This window comes from Doryrhamphus excisus, chromosome 11 (assembly GCF_030265055.1).
Source record: "Doryrhamphus excisus isolate RoL2022-K1 chromosome 11, RoL_Dexc_1.0, whole genome shotgun sequence".
NCBI classification, from domain to species: Eukaryota; Metazoa; Chordata; class Actinopteri; order Syngnathiformes; family Syngnathidae; genus Doryrhamphus; species Doryrhamphus excisus.
The window spans coordinates 15,619,507-15,633,957 of NC_080476.1; the positions used below are offsets into that span (position 1 = coordinate 15,619,507).

A 14,451-nucleotide genomic window follows, 5' to 3' on the forward strand; every position below is an offset into this window, starting at 1 on the left:
ATGGAGCAGGCCTTATCTGAAAATGTATTTCCCATATCTGTACATCATAACGCCAGAAAACAAGCTAACATGAGCTAGCTTTGCTGCCATCTTTAAGCTAGCCGCACTATTGGGACGTAACTATTTCTATTATGAAGCCCTCTTAAAAACACCTTTGACAGCGTTCCATTGTTGGATATAATGTTGTGATCATGTAATAGTTGTAATAGTTGCAGTATCTTGCCGTATTTTGACGATTTAAAACACTATCTGCCGTATTTTAATGATTTAAAACACTACCGAAACTTCTTTCCAATGGCGCATTGATACTTATTTTAGTTCCTTAATTGACAGTGGCGACAACACCTACCATGTCCTCTCCTTGGAATAGCTTTTGTCTTCCATCACAAGACTCCAGTCCTCAGGTAGAAATATGCTGAATTAAAACGAGCATTTTGTTGCGTCTTTGAAGCGAAATTGAAAGCTAGGTATCCACTCTGACGACGCCGAATGACGCTGAGACTAGCGGCTAGCAAGGTGTGTGTGAGTCCGCCACATAAATATAGTTTTTCATGCTAACTGCTACAATAATAATAATATCGCTGTAGTTTAGTTAAAATACAAGTCAGTTATGAAATGGAACACTGCTGGCGTTTTTTAAAAATGTTTTTTTTCTGTGTGTTCATGTCATGTTACATTGATGAGACATGACCTTCACATTGAATGGAGTCCACCATGGCATGTCCGACATTATTGAGTGAAAAGAAGTTCTCACATCCTGTGTGGAAGTGGTAAGTTTGGGGCTTTTTTTGTTCTTCCCACTCTGTTTTAAAACCTTTAAAAGTTTAATTTATCCAGTAATAAATAAATAAACTGTAGACTAGCTGACTAGCTCGCTAATGTTTAAGGCAGTCGTCTGTGCAGTGATCCTGTAGCTAGTGCATTACAATTTGAGAATAATAGGACTATAGGGGTGCTGTTACCTGTCTAGTGGGCTCTAATACTTGTACAAACAGTTTTTTTATGAAAATATTCCATCCTACTGTGCGGAAATTCACTTTTTGCAGTTGTGTCTGGAACCAGTTAACCACGTGAAATGAGGGATGACTAAAGTCAAAACAGTTGGAGAAAAAATAATAAACTCATAAAATTGTTAAAAAATATTTTAGTAGCATAAGGTTGAAATATTAAAAACAGGTATTTTTAAGATGTTTTAAAAAGTTGTGTAAATTTTGTAAAATGACATTGGGGGAAAATTATATTACGAGAATATAGTCCAAATATTTTGAGATGCAAAAAAAGGAAATATTTGTTAATTTTTATTTTAAAAGCACAATAAAAAATATTTTGACTTTATTTTACCAGAAAGTCAAAATACTTTATTTTACAATTTTATTTTAATAAAATAATTGTATTTTAATTAAATTTATTTTTATTTTTATTTTTATTTTTATTTTTATTTTTATTTTTATTTTTATTTTTATTTTTATTTTTATTTTTATTTTTATTTTTATTTTTATTTTTATTTTTATTTTTATTTTTATTTTACAATAAAGTCAAAATAAAAGGGAAAAAAATTATTCTAATGAGAGAGAGAAAAGTCAGAGCCGGACTTTATTTTACTTTTAAGTCAAAATACTTTATTTTACAATTTTATTTTAATAAAATAATTGTATTTTAATTTAATTAAATTTATTTTTATTTTATTTTACTTTATTTTACAATAAAGTCAAAATAAAAGGAAAAAAGGTATTCTAATGAGAGCGAAAAATGCTAGCATGTAATAATACATTTTAATAATAAATACATTTTATTTGTAAAGCGCTTTTCAGAGTACTCAAAAACGCTTTACAGTAGAAAAAAATAAATAAAAATAAAAGTAAAAACAGAGTAAAATATGCATTAAAATACAATATCCAAACATTCCTTCAGTGCTAAAAAAAAAACCAAGGCTAAAAGCGGGGCGGGGCGCAGTATGTATCTTCTGCACACAACTAAAGAAGCAAAAATTACCAATATCGCCCCCTGGTGTTTGGGATGGCACCCAAGGATGGAATTAAGCGAGAGCGCATTTAAAGTGGAACTTCACATCAAAGTGTAACAAACCCTGTCGGTCACATGACTAATGTGTGCGTGTAAACGTACCACTGACTGACAATACCCTTCCATGTACACACACACACACACACACACACACACTGAGAGCGTGTCTGACCAGGAGGTCAAGGTGCATTGAGTGTGCGGGTTGTGGAAGAGGGCCTCTTGAAAGTGTTGCCTTGCATTCCAGCAGCAGGAGGAGGAGGGGGGGGGGGGTGCTTGCAGGCTGAGCATATTCCGAGAGAGAAAAGGAGGGATTGAGTCTGACAGAAAGCGAGAGAGGGAGCGTTGTGGGGGGGGGGTCGTATTATCCACTCTTTCCTTCTCGCTAGCTTGTTTCCTCCCACTCAGCCAACAGAGCCACAAGTCAACTGGAAGCCGCTCTTCGGCCGCTTTGGGCCTCTAACGCTCCGCTTTCCCCTTGTTTGTCTCGCCTTACTTTCCCCCAGGTCGAGTAAGAGGATCACTTTGTTTTCCGTCGCCTTTTTTCCCCCCACCGTCCCGCGTGCACGAGAGGATGGCATCTGAGCAGATAGTGACGGGGGTGCACAGCTGCAGCAGTGGACCGGTGCCCCCATCTCTTCGAAACGAAGAGTGGGGGTGCAGTGTGCAAGAAACATGGAAGTTGGACAAAAGAGGACTCTTTCATTCTTGATTTGGGATGCTGGGATCTTTATGGTAAGACTTTTATTTTTTTTTCTGACTTTGCGTGTACTTTTAGGTTGTCATTAAGGTAACAAATTGACGGTACTTGTTATTGGGTGTATTTTGTATATATGATGCGATCAGTCTATGACTATGAATAACAGTCCCGCAACCACTTCTCATTATAAATATACACAAACGAATATAGGTCTCTATTTTCAGTAAGTGGGACATTCATTAAGTTCTTGTTAATGAGTTCTCGTGAAGTACGTATACCGTCAAAAAGTTGCAGGACTCTCCCATGACGGTCGTATGGAAAGTGTATAGACTTGTGTGGTACGCTTGCATTTAATTCCCTAACCTCCCTGACCTCCGCGGCCAATTATAGCCTCTCGCCGGTGTCGCGCTTGGTTATAAATTAGCCCACTTGTTGTCTGCAAGGAAAGCTCACTTAGTCGCTGTGATTTATTGGTCGGCTGAGGTGTCACTCACAATGAAAAGCAGCTGCTCCCCAAACAATGAATGCGGTTAAACTCCCGAGTCAGGATGCATTTATGTGTATGATATATAATTGTGCCTTTTGTGTCAAAAATGTCTATTTTCGACTCTCTGGTTAAGCCTGGGCAATGTCTAAGGCTACCCAGCATACCTTGCAGGCTATAAATAAGTCGAAAATTGTATTGTTTTGCATGTATATTAGCATCTAGCTTGATACCCACATTGTACTTGTGGTGCAGTTAAATTGTGTGTTCCAACATGTGTGACTTTGGTTGCACCGTGAGTGAGGGTGCAAATATCTACCTGATACCAATAAATGGCCTAATTCGGGAAATTCTATGGCACAAAACGGTGGGTTTTTTATTTTTAAAATGTGCCTATTTTTGCGGGATTTGTTTTCGGGGTTGTGGGGGCAGAAGCCCATGCAAGGAAGTCCAGACTTCCCGTTCCCCGGCTACTTACTTGTCAAAGTTACAAGTTCCTGTCATGTCTGGTGTTTGGGTAAATGGTTAGTTTCACTGAAAACAACCGTGAACAAAGTACTTTCTAATAATACTCTCTAAGAGAAACACTAAACAGTACCGGTCGAAGCACAGACCCCTGTGGGACTCCATGGCTAACTTCTAAATATACAAGGTCTTTATTACTTGGGTTCTAATGGTAGATGTGTCACAAATGTCAGCTGGTGCGGATGTGCGAAAGTACGTTGGTAAAATTCCCTGACATCTTAAGAGTCGCTTTGTACGTAAAGTTGACAATCCGGGTCTTTAGCTTGACGGCTAGCACTTTGACTCTCGTTCTGTGCACACTGGGTTGAGCCAAAGCGGGAATGCTAGCGTTCCCACACGATACACATTACGTGAAGGACAGGAAGCGTTTATCACGTCATGTGTCTACTTTGTAAACAAATCCAGTGCCGCCCAGCCTTTGGCTAGCTTGAGTCATTAAAGTATCCGGTTTGGGAACACTTCGGGAATGTGTAACACAAGCTTTGTGTAGTGACTGAAAGGGTGGCTGGATCACCCTTAGAGAGTGAGCTGAGGAACTTGAGGAGTCGGGAGTTCAACCGCCAGTCGAAGTGGCTCGGACGCATAGTTCCGATCCCGGGCGCTTCCCTAGTTGAGCGATCTGGGCTTGTCCAGTCGGAATGAGGCCAAGGACATATATGAGGGATTATGTCTCACAGCTGGCTTGGGAATGCCTCGGCGTCCCGTCTGTGCAACTGGAGGAGGTATCTGGAGACTTGAGCTTCTCTACTGAGACTGCTAGAAGAAAAAAAGCACAGTTTTTTTATTCATATTGTGACAATATTTTATCTGAAAATGGAAAACTGTTCAAATATCTGGAAGATAATAACTGGGAGATGGAAACATGTATTTACTCCAAGGATCCCCATTGGGCGGGTGATGTCATATCTGTGATGGAGTATCAATTTACATGTCATTTTATCCGACTCTCGTTACTCAAACAAATCCAGACCAAACCAACAGATTGTCTATTGGGATATTTTGTTTCCTATTTTTTAAGTCTTAAAATATCATAGACAGAACATCAAATACCATATTTGACTGCATTGCATTGGGCATATGAGAGAGTCTTTGTGTGTGTGTGTGTGGGGGGGGGGGGGGGGGGGGGGTCTGTGGGGGTTGGTGGGGGTCGGCTCACTGCACCCCTGTCCAAACTGCGGGGTGAAGACGGGCGGACGAGTAATGTAGACACAATAGACAAGAGCAAACATTAGCAAGGAGACAAAGGACGCTCTTCTGGGGTCACTGGAGGGGCCCGACTCTTCCTATTGTTTAGGGAAGTGATCTTAACCCTTTATTGGCCACGATACTTGGAAAGTCCAAATTTTAACCTTGGACTTCTACGAACTATATACGGTTTTATACGGTTTCATTTTAAACATGGTCTTTTTGTTCATGTCGATTATTAATTATCTCCATTTGTGCTGCCTTGTATTGATATGTTTGGGGTCCATTTGGGGTCCGTTTGGGGTCTGTTTGGGGTCCGTTTCAGGACTTTTAATAGCATCTCCTTGTGTCAATGCGAATACGGTCAAAATTGGATATTCATATTTGATATTACAGTACAAGCCTGCTCATGTAAACACCAAATGTTGGTCCATAGCTGAGTTCTTATGGTTCAGTAGGTCATTTGCATATATTATAATCTGTGTATAGTGTCATATTTTGCTCACTCATTCTTACAGTTATGATTTATTATTTTCCTAATCCTATTTTATTACTATTTTTCTTGTTAAACCGCAGCTTTTACATATATACTTTTTCTAAAAGTATTTCCCCCGCTACATAATGTCAATTGCGTTATATTAATGACCTTTTTAATTAACAGGCTATGATTGTGTTACTATTGGGTATAGATGAAATATACATCCCGCTGCGACGGAGGTCAGCTTTATTTTTATGGTCAACTTGGGGTCTCTAATTTATGACCTGACAACAAGGCATTAATTACATGGTAATTGCATCCCCACATAAACACAAGACACGAGCGGTGTTGTTTTTGCGTCGTAAACAAGTTGTTCTGGCAAGACAATATAGGTTTTTTTGTTGTTTTGATAGAACAGAGTGGTTACCTCAGGTGCCTTTATAATATTAAAAAAAAACAAAAAAAACAAGCCCTCCAAAAAAGCTGCATGAATGTCTTTAGAGTCAGTTTTTTTTTTATCTTCAGAGAGCCGCGGTGTGTTTGTGTGACTGAAGGGCCATTATGGGACAGGCTTTTAAGCCAGACCTGGGAAGAGGAAACCTAATACGTCCTGACTGCTGCTCTTGTGGATATGAAGCTCACAGCTGCTACAAGAGGCCAGGAGGGGTTGCAGGAGAGTGTGCTCAGTAATTATGTGTCTGCTTTTGTATTGACCGAGTCTGGTCTTTAGACCTTTGGGACTGATAGGTTTGCTGTTGAAACCTGAAAGAATTATGCAGCTGAAAGAAATTAAACAGCAGCAATGAATATTTGTGGGACCGCCAGATGAGCTACCGAACAGGATCATTTTTCTTTGTTGGGTTTGGGGTTAAGGTCAGGAGTTAGGGTCAGGGTCAGGGTTAGGGTTAGATTTGTATATCAGAACCTAGTGATTTTAGGCTACATATACAGTAAACCTCGGATATATCGGATTGAATTGTTCCCACTGGTTTTGTCCGATATAAGCGAAATCCGTTATATGCGTATACCGGAAAATGTCCGTTTTACGCATATATCGGATTTATATCCGGTATATGCGTAAATCGGATTTTATCCGTTATAAAAAGGCACTTCCTTGACTACGTTTCCAATGTACCTGGACGCGCAGGCAACGCTGCAAACGCTGCAAATGACGTCGTATAGCGGCCTGTCACGATTCGGTGAATCGGAGCGCCACGATGCGGCCATCCGATATATGCGAGGGAAATTTAATGGAAATGCATTGGAACGGGACTGGAGATTTTGTCCGAAATAGGCGAAATCCGTTATAAAAAATCCGATATATGCAATGAATTTGTATTGGAAATGCATTACAGAAAAATCGGTTCTTTTTTATCTGTCCGTTGTGAGCGAATTTCCGATATATCCGAGTCCGATATATCCGAGGTTTACTGTATGTGATAATGACGAATGCGTTTGTTAGCGTGATGCTGGCATGGAACGGTCCATAAATATAAGGAGACAAAAAAATAAATAAATAAAGTGAAGCTTTTGCGTCAGTCGTTAGCATCTGTCTTTCTGTCGCCGACGTCTGAACCTGCTGAACTTCGGGCCTCTGCTGTAGTGTGTGTGTGTGTGTGTGTGTGTGGGAGTGATGTCATCCATCACTTGGCCGAGGCCACTCGGTCCTGGAGACCGTCAGACTATTACTCAGTCCAGATACACCAACCCCCGTCGGATATGGTTAAAAATGGATCCGATCTCAACTCCACTCGGTCTGCACCTAAAGTCTCTTAGCTTCTGATGGTATCGGTCTTTTTGTTCACTTTGAATTTCTTCTCCCAAAGTTGTATGTAACTTTGGTCAGCCTCAAGATAAGACACTTTTATCTTGTCCACTTCCTTTGTCGTCATTATCGCAGTGTAAATACAGGAGAATTCAAGCACATCTGGTTGATGGTTGGCAGATGTTTACCCGACTGGACGGAGGACTTCAGCCGTAAAAATGAACTGAAACTGAGATTTCCATGAGATCATTTGAACTTCTTAAATCTCGAAAAGGGTTTTTTTTGGCTGTAAAAATCGTGTATCTTTTTTTTATTTTCCATTTTTATTTTCTTGTTTCGCTTAGAGGAGAATAATGCAGATTTACCACACATGTCCACTTCACAAAATGGCATATTGTGGCACACATGAGTCCGTGACAACCAACCATCTCTTCATTTGACAGGAGCCAATCATAAACTATGAAAAAAAAGTCTTGACGAGCTTGTCAACCTATTGGAAATTGCAAGAGGTCGTTACAAACAATATTAAACTCATCTCGCAGTTACTTAACACTCAAAAACACTATGAAATGAACTTGTACCTAAATTAGTTTTTTTTCCCATAATGCATTTTGTTTGAGCAATGCATTTCATTGGAGGAAAAAGCAGCATTGAAAATGCTTTTAGAGCCCAGGGGGCTGACGTCATCGCAGCACCCCAATTAATGTGTTGCTCAGATGCAATGCATTATGGGAAAACTTCATATCCATACGTATCCATACTATAAAGGTACATAACTGTACAAAATATAGTACATATATATTGAGCTATACATACATACAGTATTAATATCATATGATCCCTCCCTTGAATACTGAGTGAGAAATTGGATTTACTTGTGTCTCATTTCATGCATCAATGCATGGGGGGGGGCAGTGAATTTGAATTGTCGTTTTTTTTTTTTTTGTCTGTGTCTGCCAGCTGTTGTCCTCTTAAAGGGAATGAGAGATTCGGTCTCCTTGCTCAGGATACAAAATTCATGTTTCCGTCTCGGTGTCACCACGGTGAACACAGCGGAGAGGAAGAACAGACGGTAGCGACGTTGTCATGTCAGGGAACAACGGTGAAGAACTTCATTCAGGTGTCTTGTCGGATTGTTGCTTGCTAGCTAGGTAAACAAATAACACTGGTGGCAGGGGTGTGTGTTTTGAAAAATTTTTTTTATATTTGATATCATATTCATTTGCATCGTTGTTATGCATGTTGCTTGTGTGCACAAAATTGAAGACATAATCATTCATAACACATGATTTCCGGGTGTGATAGGTAATAAAAACACATGTTGTTGCTGTCTAAGATGGCTGTGAATATGATTACTAAATATATATGTATATAATATTTATTACATATGTGTATTAAATGTATTTATTACATAGAATATATTATTGCTGAGTGGTTTTGGTCTTTGTCGGAGATCTCAGCAGCAGCAGCAGCAGCAGCAGCTGTGAATAAGGATGAGGATGGAAATAGCTGTTTTTTTTTTTTATCTCGGAGCATATGAAGCATTCATATGGAAATGAGGACCAGAGGAGGGATAAGAACGTCAAGTCCATGTGTCCATGAATGTTTGGGACTCGGTCTGAGCTTAAAAGAACAGAACCTCTGAGCATCTAGCACATTTTCAATGTGACACACACACACAGGAAGGCCCCCTGTCGGTATATACTGTATATATATTTATGATATATATCATATTTAGACTGAAAAAAATGTCTTACACAGTCTTGCCAATCTTTATATTATATATATATATATATATATATATATATATATATATATATATATATATATATATATATATATATATATATATATATATATATATATATATATATATATATATATATATATATATAAAAAGATGGGAAATAAGGCTCCAATTTTGGATGGCATTATTTAAAAACAATGCTAAAATACTACCACTATTTTTAATAATAATATAGGATAGTTTTTATATACAGTAGCTCATGTAGCAATATACTAATACATCCATTTAACAATTCAATTATTTCTACAGGGAAAAAAAGGAATGACAAATGATGTAACAAATCCTGGATTTTTTATGTTTTTCATTATTGTTGAATTTTTTTTCATTATATTTTACTTTCTTTTATGATGAGCTTATTTTGTTTAATTATTTTTTGTTGTTCCATTGTCATTCTTTCTTTCATTGTTTCATTTTTTATTATGTGTAATTTTGTTGTTTTTCATGATATATATTTTTAAAGTTATTATTATTATTATTATTATTATTATTATTATATTTCATTTAATTTTGTTGTAAGTCAATTTTGTTCCTTGTTTTTTTTTTAAATTTTATTTGGATGACTCTTTCTGTTTTCTGTTGTGTGAAGGGTGTTGTTGTGTACTCGGTGATTCAAACGGGATTCTTTGAGTGTTTGAGACAACAATGGGCCTCCCAGAGCAGCTCGGATTTATCAGCAGGGATCCGTGAAACCGCGTTTGTTTCAGCGTCATTCCACTCACCATCCATCTTTCTGCGGCTTTTTATCCGTACATGCGTGCAAATGTCAATTTTTTTGACAGCATTGCTACTGCTTTAAGGCATTAAAATAAATAAAAGCGCGCATGTAAATAATCATTTAACAAATTAATTACCAATCTATGGCTACATTTTTGAATTGCGTTGCCTTTTAAGTCCAATTAAATGCATTACATGACACACACATTTCAGTCACCAAAGTGTGTGTCCATAAAAAGAGCAGTGTGTTGCAGGAGTGTGTGTGTGTGTGTGTGCAAGCTGCTTTGTGTCGCCATTAAAAAGACAAGGATGAGAGGCTTGTTAACACACACACACACACGTCGGTGAATTAGTGTGTGTCTTTGTAAGGGAGGGGCACTTTTTTTGTGTGTGTGCGTGTTAAAACACCACAAGTGTGTCAGCGGGGAGGATTAGCATCCATGCTAATACGCTCGCCTATGCTTTTATTGAACTTTAATGATAAATTTTAAAATCCTGTTATTACATTTGGACATGAAAGCAAGTTGTTTAATAGTATATCGATCCAATCGAATGTAAGCCGATGGTTTCAATGCTACTACCTGCGCAACAATAACGTCCAAAGGAGAGGAAGTGATGTCATTTGATGGGAAAGTGCGAGCAGTAAACGCCACGAGAGGCCTTCTCAAAAAAGGGTTAGACGGTGACGCCCCGTTTGCTTTGTGCAGCATCTCACCTCAGCAGTAACGGTCCTCAAGTTACTCCACTTCCATCAACGTCATGCCTTTCTAAAGAGGAAGGACAGGGGTGTTCAAAGTGCGGCTCGTGTTTTTTTTTATTTTTTTTATTGTAAACCCATGGCACGTTCTAAAAACACAACAAGGAAAACCAAAACAATGCAAAACAAATGAGAATGGTTTTAGCCTGTTTATAAAAATGACACACATCAAAACGAACCATGCGAGGTTTATACACCCCCCCCCCGACTTAACATTCTTAACAGCATTTCTAAAAGCAAATGCAACCGCTGCATTTCATTATTGAAGACTTTGAGCTGACATTTCACTGGGAATGTTTGACCTCCACCATGTGGAATTTCATTACTTTCAGTTTTAGCACAGAAATGCCGACCATTTTTTTTTAAAGGCCTTGACATACATTTTAATCACTGCAGTATGCTAGCTATCATTATGGAATATTGTTATTTTTTGGTGTATTATTTGTACTAGTATTTTTATGAAGAATTATTTATTTCATTGCATCACCACTCGGTAATAATGTGTTTGTGTTAGCTTTAAATCCCAATTCGGATATTGCAATGCCAAGCGAACGCTTCTAAATATGACATTAGTCATATTAGTATCGTATTTTGTTGTTGTGTTTGTCGTATCGCAACACTGTTGGGTGCTTTTTGTTGACCTTGACCCGATTCCAGCGACCCATGTGGAGTCCGTATACTGGTTTGGGACCCACAAGGGTGGAAATACACTAGGGAAAAATTCAGAGTTTATTATTATTATTATTATTATATTATTATTTGTTTTATTTATTATTATTATTATTATTATTATTATTATTATTATTATTATTATTATTATTATTATTATTATTATTAGTCTGCATACTGGTTTGGGACCCACAGGGGTGGAGATACACTAGGGAAAAATACATACTGTATTATTATTATTATTATTTGTTATTAGTTTTGTTATTATTATTATTTATTATTATTATTTGTTATTTGGATGTCCGATATTGGCTTTATTGATGAAAACCGACATCCCGATATTGTCCAACTCTCATTTACCAATATCAAAATGTGTCACATGACATATCTCCTACTTATGTGTTGTATATGTTTTGAATATCGTTTTTCATGATCGTGGAAAAAAATATCGATATCGGCCGATATCACATTTGAGTACCGATAATTATCAGACATCACTAATAATGATAGTTATTACTTGTACAAGTACAAAAGTACTCCATGACACATTTGTACTGGTGATTTTTTTTTTTTAGGGGTAAAAAAAAAAAAAACATTTCCTTTAGGTAACGTTTAGGTTTTGCGGAAATAAGTCCATATATAAATAAAGATGGTTTGTCCCTATAATATTTCACTTATATTTCCTTTTTAGTTGCTTCAAAGCACAACAAAAAGCTGTCACGTCGGGAGTTGTCGCGGTTTGATTGGTGCATAAACCTTACAGATATTTCCCGCGCGGAAGCGTCTTTGATTTGTACTCCAACACAAAAGCGTTCCTTCTTACTTCACTGCTTCTTTTGCTTTCCTTCCTCTGCTCTTTCAGTTTGCTCTTTTTCTGCCGCCATTGTCCCCCCCCGTGTCGCCCTTGAATTGGCCTCCTGCGTAGCGGCTGGCCAGTGCGACACACGGGGGATGCTACACGCACGCCGTGGGATTATTTTCCATTCTTTTTGCACGTTTGGATTTTTGCGAGCAGGGCCAAAATGAACATGTCAAAATGCATGATGTCTTTATTTCTTGAAATAATGTGTAGATAATATGTCTTAAAATATTTTGAAAATATATTAATCTATTTTAGTGTACAGATTTTTTTTATAAAAATATTTTTGTGGTGAATTTAAATGAAACATTAATACAATTAAGTCACAAAATGAAAATGATATAAAATTAATGCTTTATATAACATAGAATTTAGATGCAATTTGAATTGGATTATTGAAGTATTTAATATAAAAGGGTTAAAATTAATTTACAATTAAAAAAAAGGTAATTATAAAAGGCAAAAACTGTATTACGCATTAATTATAAATGAAAATAGCAATAAATCCAAGAATATCGCTTTCACAGACAGAGGGTTGGATATTCATTGGATCGATGAAAGAAAGGACCCCCCCCCCCCTTCCCAAAAAAAAAAAAACCCAACTGCTTCTTTTTCAAACGCGGTCTCCAATGTCCTCCGCCGCCCCCCCGCAGAGGGAAAGAGAAAGAGAAAGAGGGAGGAGGTCCATCAAGGCGCTCCATGGACGAACACGTCTAGACCGATGACCTCCTCAATGGATCTTTTCAGCGGCGGAACAAGTTCGGAAAAGAAAGAAGAATCTTTTTTCTTTTTTCACGCGGGCCGCCATGACAGGAGGCGAGGAGCTAGGCAAGGAGGCGAGGAGGTAAGCAGGGGAGCATCTGCTTCCATGGTGACGGCCCCGACTATGAGGAGAAGACCATTCATGAAGGTCCGTTCTCATGATCCCATCAGGCAATGTCACGCTTTTCAAAGCCACCAGAAACACACTTTGTCTCCGTAAAGGACCAACAACTTTTGCATTTGGATGGCGGGGAAGGGGGGGGGGGTAAAAAAAAGGAAACGATCAACTTAGTTTGGGGTTTTTTAGTTGTGTGGACTTTGGTGGAAGTTGTTTGTGGGGATGCTTGTTAAGCTAGCAGCTTTAAACGTTTGGCTTTTAGTCGTTTAGTGCGCTTCGGAGCAAAAATGCAACACAGTTTCTACGAAATTCGACATTTTATGAGTAAAAGTAAGACTTTTTAGTGTGTGTCTGTGTGTGTTTCATGCTGGTGTGTTTATGCTTTTGCATTGAAATTCAATGTTAATTTTTTCTGTGTGCATTTTGGTTTGAGAGCCTACCAGAACACAAACACATTATTACAAAAATGTAAATAAATATATTTTTCATGCATTTACAATGCAAAAAAAAATTATGTATTTAATTGAAATTATGTTATTTATTAACAAAATGCAACATTTAATTTCAGTAATTATTCCAAATGTGTCAAATGAATTTAAATGCTAAAACATTTACTGCAAAATTCAACATTTAATTTCAGTAAGCTGATTCCAAGCAGAAGAATGTGGAATGCAAATGTGTTGAAAGTGTGTGTGTGTGTGTGTTGTGTGTGTGTGTGCGCTCGCTGAATGGATGTGAGGCTTCCTTTCATGGAGGAGGCGTGCGCTGGAACGTTGAATTTGGTTGTGCAGCTGACGCTTTTGCCCTGAACGCTGCAAACACAACAGACAGATGGTTGGCCCTCGGGACGGGTCAGGGTGCTGGAACTGGTCTTGGACCGTGGGAAAGTCTCTGGTTGACTTCACCTGCTGGGGGCTGGGACGGAGGGGGGGGTGATGTGATTGGATTAAAAAGCAATAAAAGGAGGGAGATTTTGCAGCGAAAACGGGCGATAGTGAACACTGTTTTTTTTTTACAGTTACTACAAATAAACATAAGAAAGTATATCTGTGATGTTCTACGTTATTACTTTTATATATTCTATATATACATATATATATGTATATATAAAATATACCACTTTATCCTCATAAATTTATGATTCATATTATTTTAATACTCCGTCGTATCAGGCATTGCCTGAGACAGCTATGAAAAGGACCTTACGTGACCTTTGGAGGGGGCGGGGGTAAGGAAGGCGGAAGTGAGAGAGGCTAATCATGCTAATCTGTTGGTGGTCAACTGCTCTGTTTTGCTGCCAAGTTATCAATAAAAGGAAAGTTTCCTTCGTAATATTACGACTTTATTCTCGTAATTTTTTTTCCCCGTAAATGTAGTCTTACATTTATGTATTTATTTCTCCTATATTTATGACTTTTTTTCAATAAATTTACAACTTTTTTCTCGTAAAGTTAGGACTTTATTGTTATTAATTTACTACTTTATTCTCGTGAATTTTTACTTTTTTTGTAAAGTTACGACTTTATCGTCAAAATATTATGACTTTACTCATGTAACTTTATAACTCAATACTCAACACAATACTTTTTTCTTGTACTTTGGTTGTAAA

The 14,451-nt window shown here is 37.7% G+C and overlaps 1 long non-coding RNA gene across 1 annotated transcript; it reads left to right on the plus strand.

The window, feature by feature from the left end:
• The first annotated feature begins 46 nt into the window (after nucleotides 1-46).
• LOC131138012 (uncharacterized) lies at nucleotides 47-8,429 on the plus strand. The gene is made up of 3 exons (XR_009132024.1): nucleotides 47-770; nucleotides 2,526-2,754; nucleotides 8,117-8,429. It is a non-coding gene; the product is annotated as an uncharacterized LOC131138012 (long non-coding RNA).
• The last annotated feature ends 6,022 nt before the right edge of the window (nucleotides 8,430-14,451 follow it).